The sequence below is a fragment of the Rhinolophus hipposideros genome (assembly GCF_964194185.1).
Source record: "Rhinolophus hipposideros genome assembly, chromosome: 15".
Classification (NCBI taxonomy): Eukaryota; Metazoa; Chordata; class Mammalia; order Chiroptera; family Rhinolophidae; genus Rhinolophus; species Rhinolophus hipposideros.
This window is the reverse complement of record NC_138061.1, coordinates 66,106,026-66,119,506: the sequence shown is the minus strand read 5'-3', so window position 1 is coordinate 66,119,506 and position 13,481 is coordinate 66,106,026.

Here is a 13,481-nt window from a genome sequence, read left to right as displayed (position 1 = left end):
GGTGGGGGAACCAGATAGCCCCCCACCTGCTCAACAGAAACCTGCACAGAGGGCACAGATGACAGCCAAGTAGGTTTGTCAGCAGATCCCCATTAGTGTCTTTGCTGTGCCACCTCTGTCTTTTGCTTGTAAGAAAGTCATTAACTTCCCAGACTGTTTGCCCGCCTCTGGAGTGGGGGAAGGGTTGCAGCCAGCACAGCACGTGGAGCTCCCTGGGCTGCATACAATCCATTGGGTGGATGTGGGCACTTTCTCTGCTGGTCATCTGGTCCCTCCGGTCCGGCTCTGGGGGCCGGCTCCTGTCAGCAGATAACTTTTGAGCCATGGACTATCCCCCTCACAGGATATTCCAAGGATTCATGGAGCACTTGGTGCCAGAATCACAGATTGCTTTGTATCAACCACCTGTAGGAGAGAAGGACCAGCCAGTTGTCATTGGTTCATGGTGGCAGATGGCTTCACACATGTGCATTTTCTCATTGACCCAAGGCTTCCCCACCTCACTGAAGCACAGGCCTCAGAGAAGGAAGCAGATGGCAACAGGCTTCTCAGGTGACATGAAACATTGTCCTTGGACCTCTGCAATGTGAATATGAGGAGATATTCCGGAGTCCCCAGGACCCTGATGCTCGGATCCCTGATGTTCACCTAGTTCCTTGTACTTTACAGACTTATTGTGATTTCCATAATGCCCCCATTAGCATACCACAGGCTTGGCACTACTCTCAGCAGGGAAACATTCCAGAAATGTCTCTGTCTTCATAGGTCCCGTAAAGGTGTCAGACATGTGGTTTTCACAAATGCCTTATAAGTTCTGGTCTCTAAAGCCCAGGAAAATTGCCAAAAAGGGACATTGCTATCCACAGTCCCAGATTCAGATGAGAGTTACTTTTCACACCTACCAACTCATGGTAGAGTTAAAAGAACCATTCTTCACCTGTGTACGGTCCTCATCAGGTCCCCAAACACTCCCTCATGGGACATCTATTCCAGCACAAGTGGCCTAATTCAGAGATTCTTATTTCTGCCTTAGAATTATCTTACAGTGTCGGGCACCTGCTGGTGCCTTTAAAACTCTTTGGAAAACAAACGACACTTGGAAATAAGAATCACACTCAGCTGGAACCCAAAGAAGCTCTAGGTGAAGAAGGTACCCCCGGCTACATAGCAGAGTTGGCCATGACAATCATCTGCTACTTCTGTCAGGAGGGCTCTGGCTTCCTGAGGCTAAGTTTTGTTTTAGTCACACTGCCTGCCAGCATGTGGATGTGACTTTTCTGATCAGCAGGCGTAACAGGGATCTTCCAACAACCAACCCACAGCCTGGTTTATTAGTGATCAGACTCTGGGATGATGGTGGAGCAGAGCTGTCTGGTGGCAGTTGAGTGACATATAGGAACACCAGTAGGCTGTAAAGAGAGCCGGGTTTTCATTTCCATTACTTTTTGAGATAAGATGTCACCATGCAAAGCACATAGTATTCCACATAGATGTCCTGGACTGCTTTCTCCTTTCTACTGAACCCATTTCCAAGCAAATCTCTTTCACTTTTTAGCTCTTCTTTGTTGGATGTGTGTGTGCATGGCTGTTTGCATGTGGATATGGGACAAAGTTATTGTCACTGCTGACCCCATGTCCAATCTCTCTGTAATCCACATTCCTCCAGAATTCCACTGTCTAAACAGTGGCCACTAGCCACTTATGACTGCAAATATCTAAAGTTACATTAATTAAAAACATACAAAATCAAAAATGCAGTCACATTAGACAAATCCCAAATGTTCCATAGCCATATAATGTTTACCATATTGGATACTGCAGATTTAGTACATTTTATGAATGCAAACAGTTCTTGTGAACAGCATTGCTCTAGAAAGTTTTAAATAAAGAGAAAGTATGGCCTCCTTTCTTTGAACTGTTTTAATTTGAGGTCTGGGAGAGAAGAGTTTTGTGCTTTTGGTCTTAGAGTCCTGCGTTTTCTGTTGGCGCCTTTTCAGCAGTTTTCACCGATATGTGAAGCCTTAGCTCGTGTTGCTCACGGTCACTCACATTCTGCACATCGGTTCCTCGGTGTTTACTATGACAGCAGATGCCTGCGCTTAGTCCTTCAGAGCTGCCAGCTCGGATTTCTGGAGTGGGCCCTGTAAACCTGTCTGTTTTAAAGGAGCCTTGGAATACAGAGAGGCCAACAGTGAGTCCAGCTCCTGAATTATCATGAACAGCACAAGCCCAGAAAGAGAAAATTCAGACCAGAAAAGGGTGGCTGCCAACAACATATGAGGTGCGACAAGTAAGTTCACCAACTTTCAACCAGATAAGTGCAGGGGAACTTAAGTCCAAATACAAAGTTTTCGTATCCCTTAGAAAAAAAATAGTCTTAAATTTCACTCTTTCTGCAGAGGACACTCTGTGCTTCCCACCCCTGTCCACTGATTCAGGGACCCTGAAATGTTTGCTGCTGGGCCCTAGGGCCCAAAGAACACTTTGGCTTCCCTTCTCATCTGGTCCTCTCTGTCGTTCCTGGGTGTCGTGCGGGGCGTCAGGAAGGGTCTCTGGTCCCACTCCCCACATAAGAACGCAGGACATGGTGAGGCCAAAAAGGAACACCCACGGAGCCATAGATAAGGGATCATATCACTATATTCTCACTGGCGGCATCCGCCTCTCTGCAATCCGCTCTTATTATCCCCATTTCTTTTTTGCTAGTGTAGCCACGGCAGTTATATTAGTGGCCAATGGCTTACGGGTTACAGCTGACGGCCAACTAGCCACAGCTGCTGGCCATCTGATCACAGTTGATGGCCATTTACTACCCGAGCCAGCACCTTTCTATGTGAGGCCGAGAGCCTGGAAACTGCTTTTTGGGGCTTTGTCCCCACACTGGGCTTGCAGCTCCTTTCTGTGGCCTAGGTTCAGGTTCTCCCTCTAACCTCTGCGTGATGATAGCATGGTCTGAGAAGCTGCTGCCTTCGGGCTGGGACCCATGGAATGTCTGTGGCTCCATAACCTGCAGGCTCAGTGCTTTCTCCCCATCCTCTCCTGAGCCCAAACTCCAGGCCAGCCCTGCTCCTTTTTCTAAAGAAAAGTTCTGACAGTTTGCACCCTCTCCTGGTCCATTACCTTGAACTTGCCCTCTGTCCTGACTCCTCACTCCCATCTAACACTGCACTGAGAGCACCGCAGGGGTCAGGCTCTGCTCTCAGCTATTTCCTTATGTTCTCTCAGGCTTAAAAGCATCGCAACCAGACAGATGTTGACATCATCCACACTCTGCTGATGAGCAAACTGAGGCACAGAGAGGTTAAGTAAATTACCCCCAAATTATACAGTTAATTAATTGATGGTGGAGTCAGGATTCAAATCCAGTAAGTTTAACTTTGGCCCAAATTATGTTAACCAATTGTGTTATGGCCTTTTAATGGTTATCAATTGCTTCAACATTTGTCGTAAAATTATGTGAAGGATACAGAGATTTTTCTCTCTCACTGACAACGTCTTTGCCTATGAGTCAGAGTTTTCAGTGACAAATAATGAGAGGATTATTGTCCTCCAACTGCGTGCCCTTTCATTTCTGTCCAGCTTAGGGCAGGGGTCTCGAGGGCAGCCCTCTGGGGCACAGGTACACTGTCTGGATGGCATTCAGAGCAGGATTCCATGTTAGCAGCCAGATAGCTCCCTGGGTCTGCCTACTTGGCCCAGAAGCAAACAGAAGCATGTTCTAGTTGAAAGTTTCTTCCCCTGTGTCTGAGAGCCCTTACCAGGACTGTCCTGCGGGACTGGGCTGAGATTCAGGGCATGGACTGAGGCTGCTGCATGGTGACATCGTGCTGGCCTGAGCCCAGTGAGGAGAGCTCTGCTCACCTGTGAACAGCAGCCTGTCACACTCTACTTCCTGCAGGGTGCAGAGCCAAGCTCAAGAGGCCAACATGGCTGCTCGGGCAGCACACGCAGAAGCCCTGGGTGTGTTCCAGGAGAGGTTTCCATAGCAGGAGCTGCGAATTTCAGAGGCAGGCTGAATGCAGCAAAAGCACTTTCTAAAAGTCATGGTCTGGATAAACAGACATGCCTCGAAGGCTGGGAGTGGGCCTGAGGTGTGAAGACCCTGGAGGAGAGGTCTGTGGTGTCTGTATGGGGAAGGAGAGTCCTACGAGGCAGGTATGATTCCAGCTGAGAGACACAGGCTGCCTCAGAAAATCCAATGTGATGCAGAGGGTGGGAGGCAGGTAGGTGACCGGAGCCTGGGCTCAGTTCTCTGCCATGGGCTTCTGTTGTTGCCTGCAGGCTGAGCCACCTCCTGTCACAGTGATGTGGGAAGGGCAACTGGTTTTCCCTCTCCTCTTAGCTACTACTGCTCAGGCCCTTGACTCAGAGACTCCATCATATTTTCTACATGACAGAGCTACAGCATCTACCCTGCATCCCTCCCAGCGCGCCTGTCTGTCCTGGTGTTCAGATGAGACAGTGGACGGGAGGATGTGCCTGGAGAACTGGCGGTGGGGCCCAAAGTATGTGCATCTCAGCTCCCCCAAATATGAAGGTGGAAGAACAGGACCCAGGCTGATGGGATCAAGATTCCAGAGACCTCTTCATTTAAACACTGGAGCCCAAGCAGGTTTCCATCAGGCAAGTCAAGTAATTGAGCTCAGGTTAGATTAAATCCAGACACAGCCTGTGTTTAGTGCCAATTACTCACGATGGCAAGAGTGGGTGAGGGGTCTGCACTGTGTCACACTGAGCCTTCTGGAGACTGACTGTTCCTTCAAGCTCAAGGAGAACTGACCTGAAATCACAATAGTCATGGCTTTGGGCATTGTTTTGCCTGGATCTGGCATTTTGCTCAGATTTACTGCTGCTCAGGCAGTAAATCTTTGCCAGCACATATGCTGACGGCGTCTCCTAGCCCCTTTTACAGTGGAGGACGGGGCACTGAGGACCCACTGCCCTCCCTCTGTCCAGGCTGGGCTGGCAAAGAGGGGAGGAACTGAAGCCCACCCCTGACCTTTTCACTCATTCAAGCACAAGGCACAGGCTGGGCTGTGAGGAAGAGATGCTGTGATGTGTCATGTAGGGCTGAATTCACAGCTTGAGAGGAAAACCAGCCAGATTTCAGAGAGTCGCTCCCCACCCTGAAGTGGCTTAAGTCCAGCTATGGCTTCAAGACAGCCCCTGGGAAGCCCCAGAGGTGCCCTTTTCAGGGCCACCCGAAGCTCTGCCTCCACACCACCTCAGCTCAGTCCCAAAGCTGGAGTACACGAGCAGGGACACACCCAGTGAGAGAAAAGCAAGGAGTCCAACAGAAGGCCACATAGTGGTGAACTTGGTACTCAGGGTGGAACAAAGTATTAATCTGAACCAAACAAATTGTTGAAGAGAACCTTGGAATGAACCAGGAAGCAGCCAGGCCCTGCGAAGTGAGACTGGTAGTTTGGCAACATGGCTTTTTATTCCATGCAGAGGAGGTCAGGCATCCAATGGTGAGCACAGTGTAATCAGGTCTGGCTGGTGCAACCAACGTCCAGATGAGAGCTCTGTCTTTGAGAATAGAAAGCAGTTGCACTGGGATTTTTCTTCTCATTTTTCTATGCAAAATTTTCCCGCTGGTTTTAATTGCTCTCTTAGCAAATAAAGGCTGATTCGTTATTTATTGCTGTGTCTGTAACACTTGCCTCAAAATATAGCATCTTAAAACAACAAATATTTACTATATCATGCAGGTTTAGAGGGTCAGGAATCTGGGAGCAGCTCCATTGGGTCATTTGGGCTCAGGGGCTACCGAGAGAGAGAAGTTAGAATGGTGGCCAGGGCTGCTGTCATCTGAAGGCTTGATTGGGGCTGTAGGACCTGCTTCCAGAAGGGCTCTTCCACATGGCTTTTGGTTGCAGGGCTTGGTTCCGTGCTGACTGCTAACAGGAGAGCTCATTTCCACCTGGTGGATCTCCACACAGGCTGCCGAAGTGTCATCACTATATGGCAGCTGACTGTCATCAGAAGGGAGATGATCCAGGATGGGCCTGTTTTAATGAAGTGGTCCCTTAAAATGGATCAGAGAGTTTTGAAGCCAGAGATTTTCCTGTTGGCCTAGAAAGAGGAAAGTGACACATTATGGAGAGACCCATGTGTCCAGGCCCCAGAAGCAGCCTCTAGAACCTGAGTGTGGTCCCTAGCTGACAGTGGGCAAGATTATGGGAACATCAGTCCTACAGTCACAAGGAACTGAATTCTGCCAACAACTTGCATGAGTTTGTAGGAGGACCCCGAGGCTTAGATGAAATCTCAGTCCTGTCCACAACTGATCCCAGCCTTGTGAGACCCTGAGCAGAAAGCCCTGTCACACTGTGCCCAGACTTCTAACCTACAGAACAGTGAGATAATAAATTTGTGTTTTTTAGTAAGTTCATGGTAATTTGTTACATGGCAAAAAAAAGCTAATATACTCATTCTCTGAAGTTGTACAGCATTGCTTCTGCCTTCTTTCTATTCGTCATAAGAGTCACTGAATTGCCACACTCATTGGAGGGGGTTTGCTCTTTGAAGGGAATGTCCAAGAGTGTGTGGGCATATTTCAAACCACTGAGGACCAACAATGAGTGCAAGTCAGGCCATGTTGATACACCCAACACAGAGACGAACACTGAGTGAACTCACGCAGATGACTTTACAGGCTTAGGTAAGGCATGTGAGAGTTTTCTTTTAGGAAGTGACAATCCCAGCTCTGATGGGAGAGGTCAGTGCTTATTGTTTTCCCTTTTGATGTTCCCTTGTGAGCACTCTGTGGAGTAATTGTGTGTAACTGGAATGAGGATGGATAATTTCTGTCTTTAATTTGAAAGTTACAATGTGTTAATCAGCCCCAGTCTGAACTTTGCGGTTGTGCTGGATTTGGGGAGTGTTAGCACTGTAGATTTCCCAGATGGGGCAGGGTGAGGAGGACTAGGGTGGAGTTCAGATGACAGCCCACAGGCAACAGCTTTTGGGACTATTTCAGCAGGACAAACACAACTGTTCTCAAAGCTACATTCCATTTTCTGCTATAAAACAATTCTGGCTTTGGATGAAAACTTCTTCAATGCTGGCCATCACATCAGTCCTTGAGGCAACCAGGACTTGTCCAGATATTCTGGGACCTTTTGAGATCACCAAGTGAAAGCACATATGCTGACTGAGAATTTCTTTAATTCCCACAAATCTCCTATTGTATGACTAAATAGATGAGATGAAAAAAAAATACATATTTTTGCATTGTCGCTCTTCCTCTTATCTGTTTGCTTTCTGTGTTCTTAAGGGCTAAAGGCTTCTGAGGTCTGGGTTGAAATGATAACTGCAATGATAATGGCTCAGAAAACCACCACTTTTATGAACAGACAAGAGCCACATGCCTGAGGCTTTATCTTCCCAAGAAACAGAGAAGAATGTAAAACAAAAAGTGGATCATTTAAAAACATGTCAGCAATTTGGCAACAGTCAAAGAAGTCAAAAAGCCATGTGAGTTTATAAATAAGCCACAGATCCTGCCTGGATTAGGTAAAAATCCCTGAAGGCTTTACTTACTGACAGCAGCTCACAGTTTGGTGTTACTTCATTTCAGCTGTCACTGCTGGCTTGTGTGGGGCTCTGTAAATGGGCATGTAAGCATGTGCAGACTGCCAAGGTTTGGGGGAGGGGCATCAGAATGGAGGCCCCTGAGGGCCTCAGAGCCTGAGGTGCTAGTCAGGACCTCCTCCTGAGCTGTGGCTCCATGTTAATACAATTGCTATCACCAAGTGATGATGGTGGTGTTATAAATATGATGGTCAAGACTTCTGAGAGAAGAGGGTTTGGGGACAGGACATGAACTTAGGGCCTTGCACACCTTTAATCTCTCACTTCGAGCCTGGATAGAGCCACTCCTGGTGGGGTCACCCACCCCTCAGGTCTCAGTGCAGAAAGGAGTGCTAGTGACCCTGACAACACCGTTTTTCGTATTCTTTTGCACATCTTAATGTCTTTGTGTATTAGAGACACAGGAAACAAGAGGAGGACATCATCTTGTGTCATGGGTATACTGTCTTCTGTCAGAAGTGAATTTTTCTCCCTATGTGGAGAGACCTCTGATCACTGCTACTTTCTCAGGTTGGGTGGAGAAGGTAGGAAGTGCCCATTGAATCTCTCTGGAACTTCTGGAATCTACTGGGAAGCATAACAGAGAGCTCAGACCTGACTCAGGTTGTCCAATTGATAGAGATGTCAAGATGACCAGTAGCCTGCCCTCGGCCATTCACTCCCCCCACACAAGTTGTGCTAAGAGTTTGGTTTTAATATACACACATTTTATCATTTAATCCTTGCAAAATCCTAAAATGTGAAGATTATTCTTGTCCTTATTTACAGATTAGAAAACCAAGAAGCCTCAGAGGTCTAGTAAGTGGAGGAAACAGGACTGGAGCAGGGTGCTTCCCTGTAAAACTATGGCTCCCTGACATCCACACACTCCCCGAAATAGGGCTTCTGACATTTGGCCCGAAGAATTTCTGGGGCCAAATCAATAATTTGAATCAGCCCAGCAGGCACACCCATGGGCCAGAGTGGCACAGGAGAGTTGAGTCCATGCGACTTAGCACTTGGCAAAGGGAGACTCAGCTTGTTTGGGTACTGTCTCATTGCCGGGCTTATTTGGGGGGACTATCTATGTGGGTTGTGCTTCTGACACCCCTTCAAAATCTGACATCTGACTTCTATCCCAACTCCATGAGTACCATGGAAGGGTGTGGTAAGGTAAATGATGACCCCCAAAAGATGTGTCCTAATACTTAGAACCTGTGAATATCACCTTATATGGCAAACGGTGCGATTACATGACTGGTCTTGAAAGAAGGGGCTTATCCTGGGTTATCTGAGTAGACCCTAAATGCAATCACACATACCCTTATAAGGGAGAAGCAGAGGGCGTTCTTACACAGACCTGCGCAGAGGAGAAGGTCCTGTGTAGATGGTGGCAGAGACTGGAGTGATGCGGCCACACGCACAGGAATGCTGATGCAGCCACCAGAAGCAGAAAGAGGCCGGGATCCCAAGGGAGGCTTTGGAGTGGATGTGGTCTTGCTGACACCTTGATTTCAGACTCATGGCCTCTAGAACTGCGAGGGAATACATTTCCGGTGTTTAAAGCTACAGTTTGTGGTAATGTGTTACAGCAGCCACAGGAAACTAATACAGTGGGTAAACGCCTCTCTGGAGGCCTGCTCCATCTGCACTTAACCTGCCCAGGGAGGGAAATGTCCTGATGGCTGCCATTTGGTTGTACCCGGGCAAAGAAGTGAATGAGAAAATTAAGAAGCGCTCACCCAGGCCAGCTCTGAAGGTGATCCCAATGCAGCATTACAGCAGCTACCCAGCCAGACAGCAGGGAGGCTTCATGGAGGCACGGCCTGAACCCCACACTCAGCACCTGAAAACCAAGACACCCAGGTGTGGGGCCTCTGAGGAGACTGAGAAAATGGGGTCCCTCTAAACATAACATCCCCAGCTTTGTTTTTAAATTACCACAGTATCTGGGGCTTCTTTACATTCAAGCACAGGAAGAGGCATCTCAGTCTTGGCACAGCCACGGGGTATCTCGTTGCAGTATAAGAAAGAGGAAAGGGTGAGGTTTGAGTTAAGGTTAGTGTTAAGGATAACATTAGGATTCAAAGCTAGTGTTGAAATATAAAAATTGGCATAAAATATCAGAATGATGGTCTTTTGTCCAAGAAAACTGGGGAGAAACTGGAAAACTGGAGAGAACCTGTTTTGTCAGAGTAACATTGATTTAATCCATATGGCATTTAACTGAAAACGAAGGAGCTTAAGGAACCAAAGCCTCAGACCACACGTGAAAAGTGGTTACCCAGGAGGCTATCAGGTAATAGGCCAAAGAAAGACTGTCAGGAAGAGAGTTTCCCTCAGAAACTCTCAGGGAGAGAATTTGAAATAACCCTCACCCCCAGGTGTGCCTGAGCCTGCTCACAGAGACCAGAAGGGAATGAGAGCCCGGAGGTCTTTAGGTTGTACATGGTTTTAGGCGTCCCTGAGCCCTGGTGGGATGGTGTCTACAAAGAACATTGCAAGGGCAGAACTGGGCCTATCAATGAAGATCCCAGATGGGGGAAGTGTCTGGAGAAGTCCCTGGAGCACACTTTCTCCATCACCCATGCTCTTCTGTCACTTGCCCTCTAGGGGCCTCCTTGGTAGAGGGCCTGGCCCTGCACCTGGCATGAATGGGTTGTACAGCAGCTGGGGGTGAAGGCCTGGGGGCTGTAATGAGCTCAGGTTTGCTGCTCTGACCTGGCTTCTAAGAGCACGAGCCGCTGCCAGCCCTCTGGGCCCTCCCTGTGTAGAAGCTTTTGCTCAGGTCTCCCACCCCTGCATTGCTGATTCACGAGGCTGGACGCAACTCGCTTTAGTGTCCTTGGTACCTTGACAGACTTTCTCAAAGCATCTGGGTCCAATTGACAACAGAGCAGTTCTGTAACACCTTAGGCTGCTTTTCTTCCTCAAAAGACCTCCAAGAACCAAGACTGGAGATGGCTATACCCTAGGAATCTGCTCATATGATTAGTAAAGCATATTAGTAAAGCTGATTCTTATATTTTCCCCCCATTTTGGAGGGGGGTATTGTTTAATGTTTATGGTAATAAGTCATAAAAAGCAATCGCAACATTATAGACAAAAATGTGAATTATTCTCTCAAATTGCTCACTTTTCTCCTCAGTTTTACTTTCTTACCATTCAGGCGTTTGTATTTCATTAGAAAAAGATGTAATAAAGCAGGTAAAAATGACAAGCAGAGTTTTTCTGGACATGGTTACAAGGTCCAGTGGAAGCAACTGAGCAGACCTGAGTGGAAAGATCTTGAGGAATCACTAAGGTAGCAGCAAGATTTAAACACACTGCACATGCCTGGGAGGGAGGAAAGCCATGACCCACTGTGCCCTTCTCTCACTCTCAGGACAGTATCAGCATTTAGGGTACGTCCTTTCAGACCGTGCTCCTATGCACATCCTACGTTTTATGCAGGTGTTTACTATACATATGGTATTTCAATTTGACTTTCACTTAAAATTTTGTTGGGTATTTCCATGTCAAGAACCATCTTAGTCTTTTCAGTGGCAGCATATGAATTCAGTTCTCTGTTGTAGCTTAAATCATATAATGAGTCACATCTCAATGGGTAGTTGGCTTTTTTCAAACAAGTCTGCAGTGTATCCCCTGTGCAAACATCTCTGTTTACCCGTGTGTATGTTTCTGTATAATAAATTCATAAAAGCAGAATTTATCAGTCAAAGCGTATATTTTATTTTAACAGATTTGATGACATCCACCTCCATAAAGTTTGCACCAGCTTATAGACCCACTGATAAGTATGTAAGACAGTCTCAGACTGGTCTTTTCAGAATACCAGGAACCCAATACCAAAACTTAGGAAGTTGTCCAGAGCTGACGAGGCCATCCAGATACTGGGACAGCTCATTCAATAGGAGCTTTTCCTAAGGGAACGAGAGGAGTTCAGGAATGCATGGAGACTAAGAAGCAAAGCAGGGAAGGACTTAGAGACTTGGGCCAGAAACCTTTAGTTAGCTGCCATGACAGAAGGAAAGTATGCATTCGCTAAGTTAATTAAGCCAATCTGCCTTATTTTTCTTGGCATTCTTTGCTTCCCCTTTATAACTAATCTTTCTGGAAGGCAGCCTTCACTCTGCCCCTGGTAGGAAACCGATATCTCAGAAAAGAATTGGGCATACAGTCCCTTTTTCTCCTCGATGGTGGATTCACCTACTAGATTCTTTGGAATTTTTATAACTGTTTTTTTTGTTGTTGTTGTTTGTTTGTTTGTTTGTTTGTTTCTTTAAATTTCATTTCACACATGCTAAAGAAGTTTTTTACTTTTTCATGTGTCTTTTATTAAAGTGATTTATGGAAAACATGCCGAGCTGTGGCTTTTGGAAATAATAGGGATGGAACTCTGCCTGCCTCATAAAACCATAACCAAGACCATGTTGATGAACAAAATGGCAGGGCTTTCGTGGGCTGGCAAAGTGCTTCCTCAGGGAGGATCCTTTTGAGCAAGGCTGGATCACACTCATAGGATGATGCATGTTGGTGAATCACCAGCAAACCATGTATTTTCTCCAGCCCCACTGTGGCTTGAGAATTCTTTTTAGTATGTGCCTCCCCATCAAGAACCTAGTGACAAATTGCAAAGCCTTGCAGTGTGTGCTTTGTCCACACTACGTGGACTGGGCAAGTGTTCGTCTCCCTATTTTCTTCCTTTATCATCTGTCAGTGATCAATAGCAACTGCTCATTTTAACCAAGGGGATTGGGCCAGGCGGGCTGTGAAAGCCTAGGATTCTCCTACACAGAGGCAAGTGCAGCAGCTGTGCGAGTCCCAGAAATGTGGCTAAGGTCTCTGCCTGGCTAGGCTATGAGGTCTTTTAGAATGCTCTAAGACCTTATATTAAGTCATCTCAAACATGGCACCTTTTCTCAAGGCAAAGCGGGTTGGAATGGTGGGAGGGGTCAAAGGTGAACGGGCAGTGAAGTGAAGGAAGTGATTAATAGAGCCCTGTGTTGCCAACTAGAAAAATGGGAAGAGAGGAAAAGAGATTGCTGGGTTGAGTAATTAGGAGGTTACTCAGATTTTGCTAAGAGTGGCCTCAGTGGATGGTTGAAGCATGAGCCATCTGTCAGTCTCTCTGCAACAACCCCCTCCTCTGTGGTTTTCATGGCCAGCCTTCTCCTGTCCCTCTCAGAGACCTCCTGAAAATGACACATGGCCCCAGAAGAGGCTTGTTCATCTGCTGGTGCCATGAAAAGCTACTGAGAACAAAGGTGCTAGGGGCCCATGCCTACGCTTTACAGGTGACTGGGATGGTTGGGGTGATAAAGGGGTCCTCTGGTGTCTGGCCTCTGGGCCCTCTGCCCCTAGAGGACTCTGCTGGGATGTATCTCAGTTAGAGGCGAGGTTGGAATTTCAGTCAGGGACAAGCTATGTGTGATCTAGTCATGACACACTGTTTTACACCCTCCTCGTATTCATAGCGTTGCAGGCCTACCTAAAGAAACAAGAAACATCACTAATCAACAGTTTATCTTCACATTTAAGGAATCTGGAAAAAGAATAGCAAAATAAGCCCAAAGGGAGTACAAGGAAGGAGATAATAAAGATCAGAGTGGAAATAAATGAAATAGAAACCAGAAAAACAATACAAGAGATCAATGAATCCAAGAGTTGGTTCTTAGAGAAGATAAACAAAATCAACAAACCTTTAGCCAGACTCATTAAAAAAGAGAAAGAGAGGAGCCAAATTAATAAAATCAGAAATGAAAGAGAAGTGACAACAGACACCACAGAAATACAAAAAAATTTAAAAAATACTGCTATGAGCAACTATATGCCAACAAATTTGACAATCTGGAAGAAATGGACGGTTTTCTAGAGGCATACAACCTTCCAAGGCTAACTCA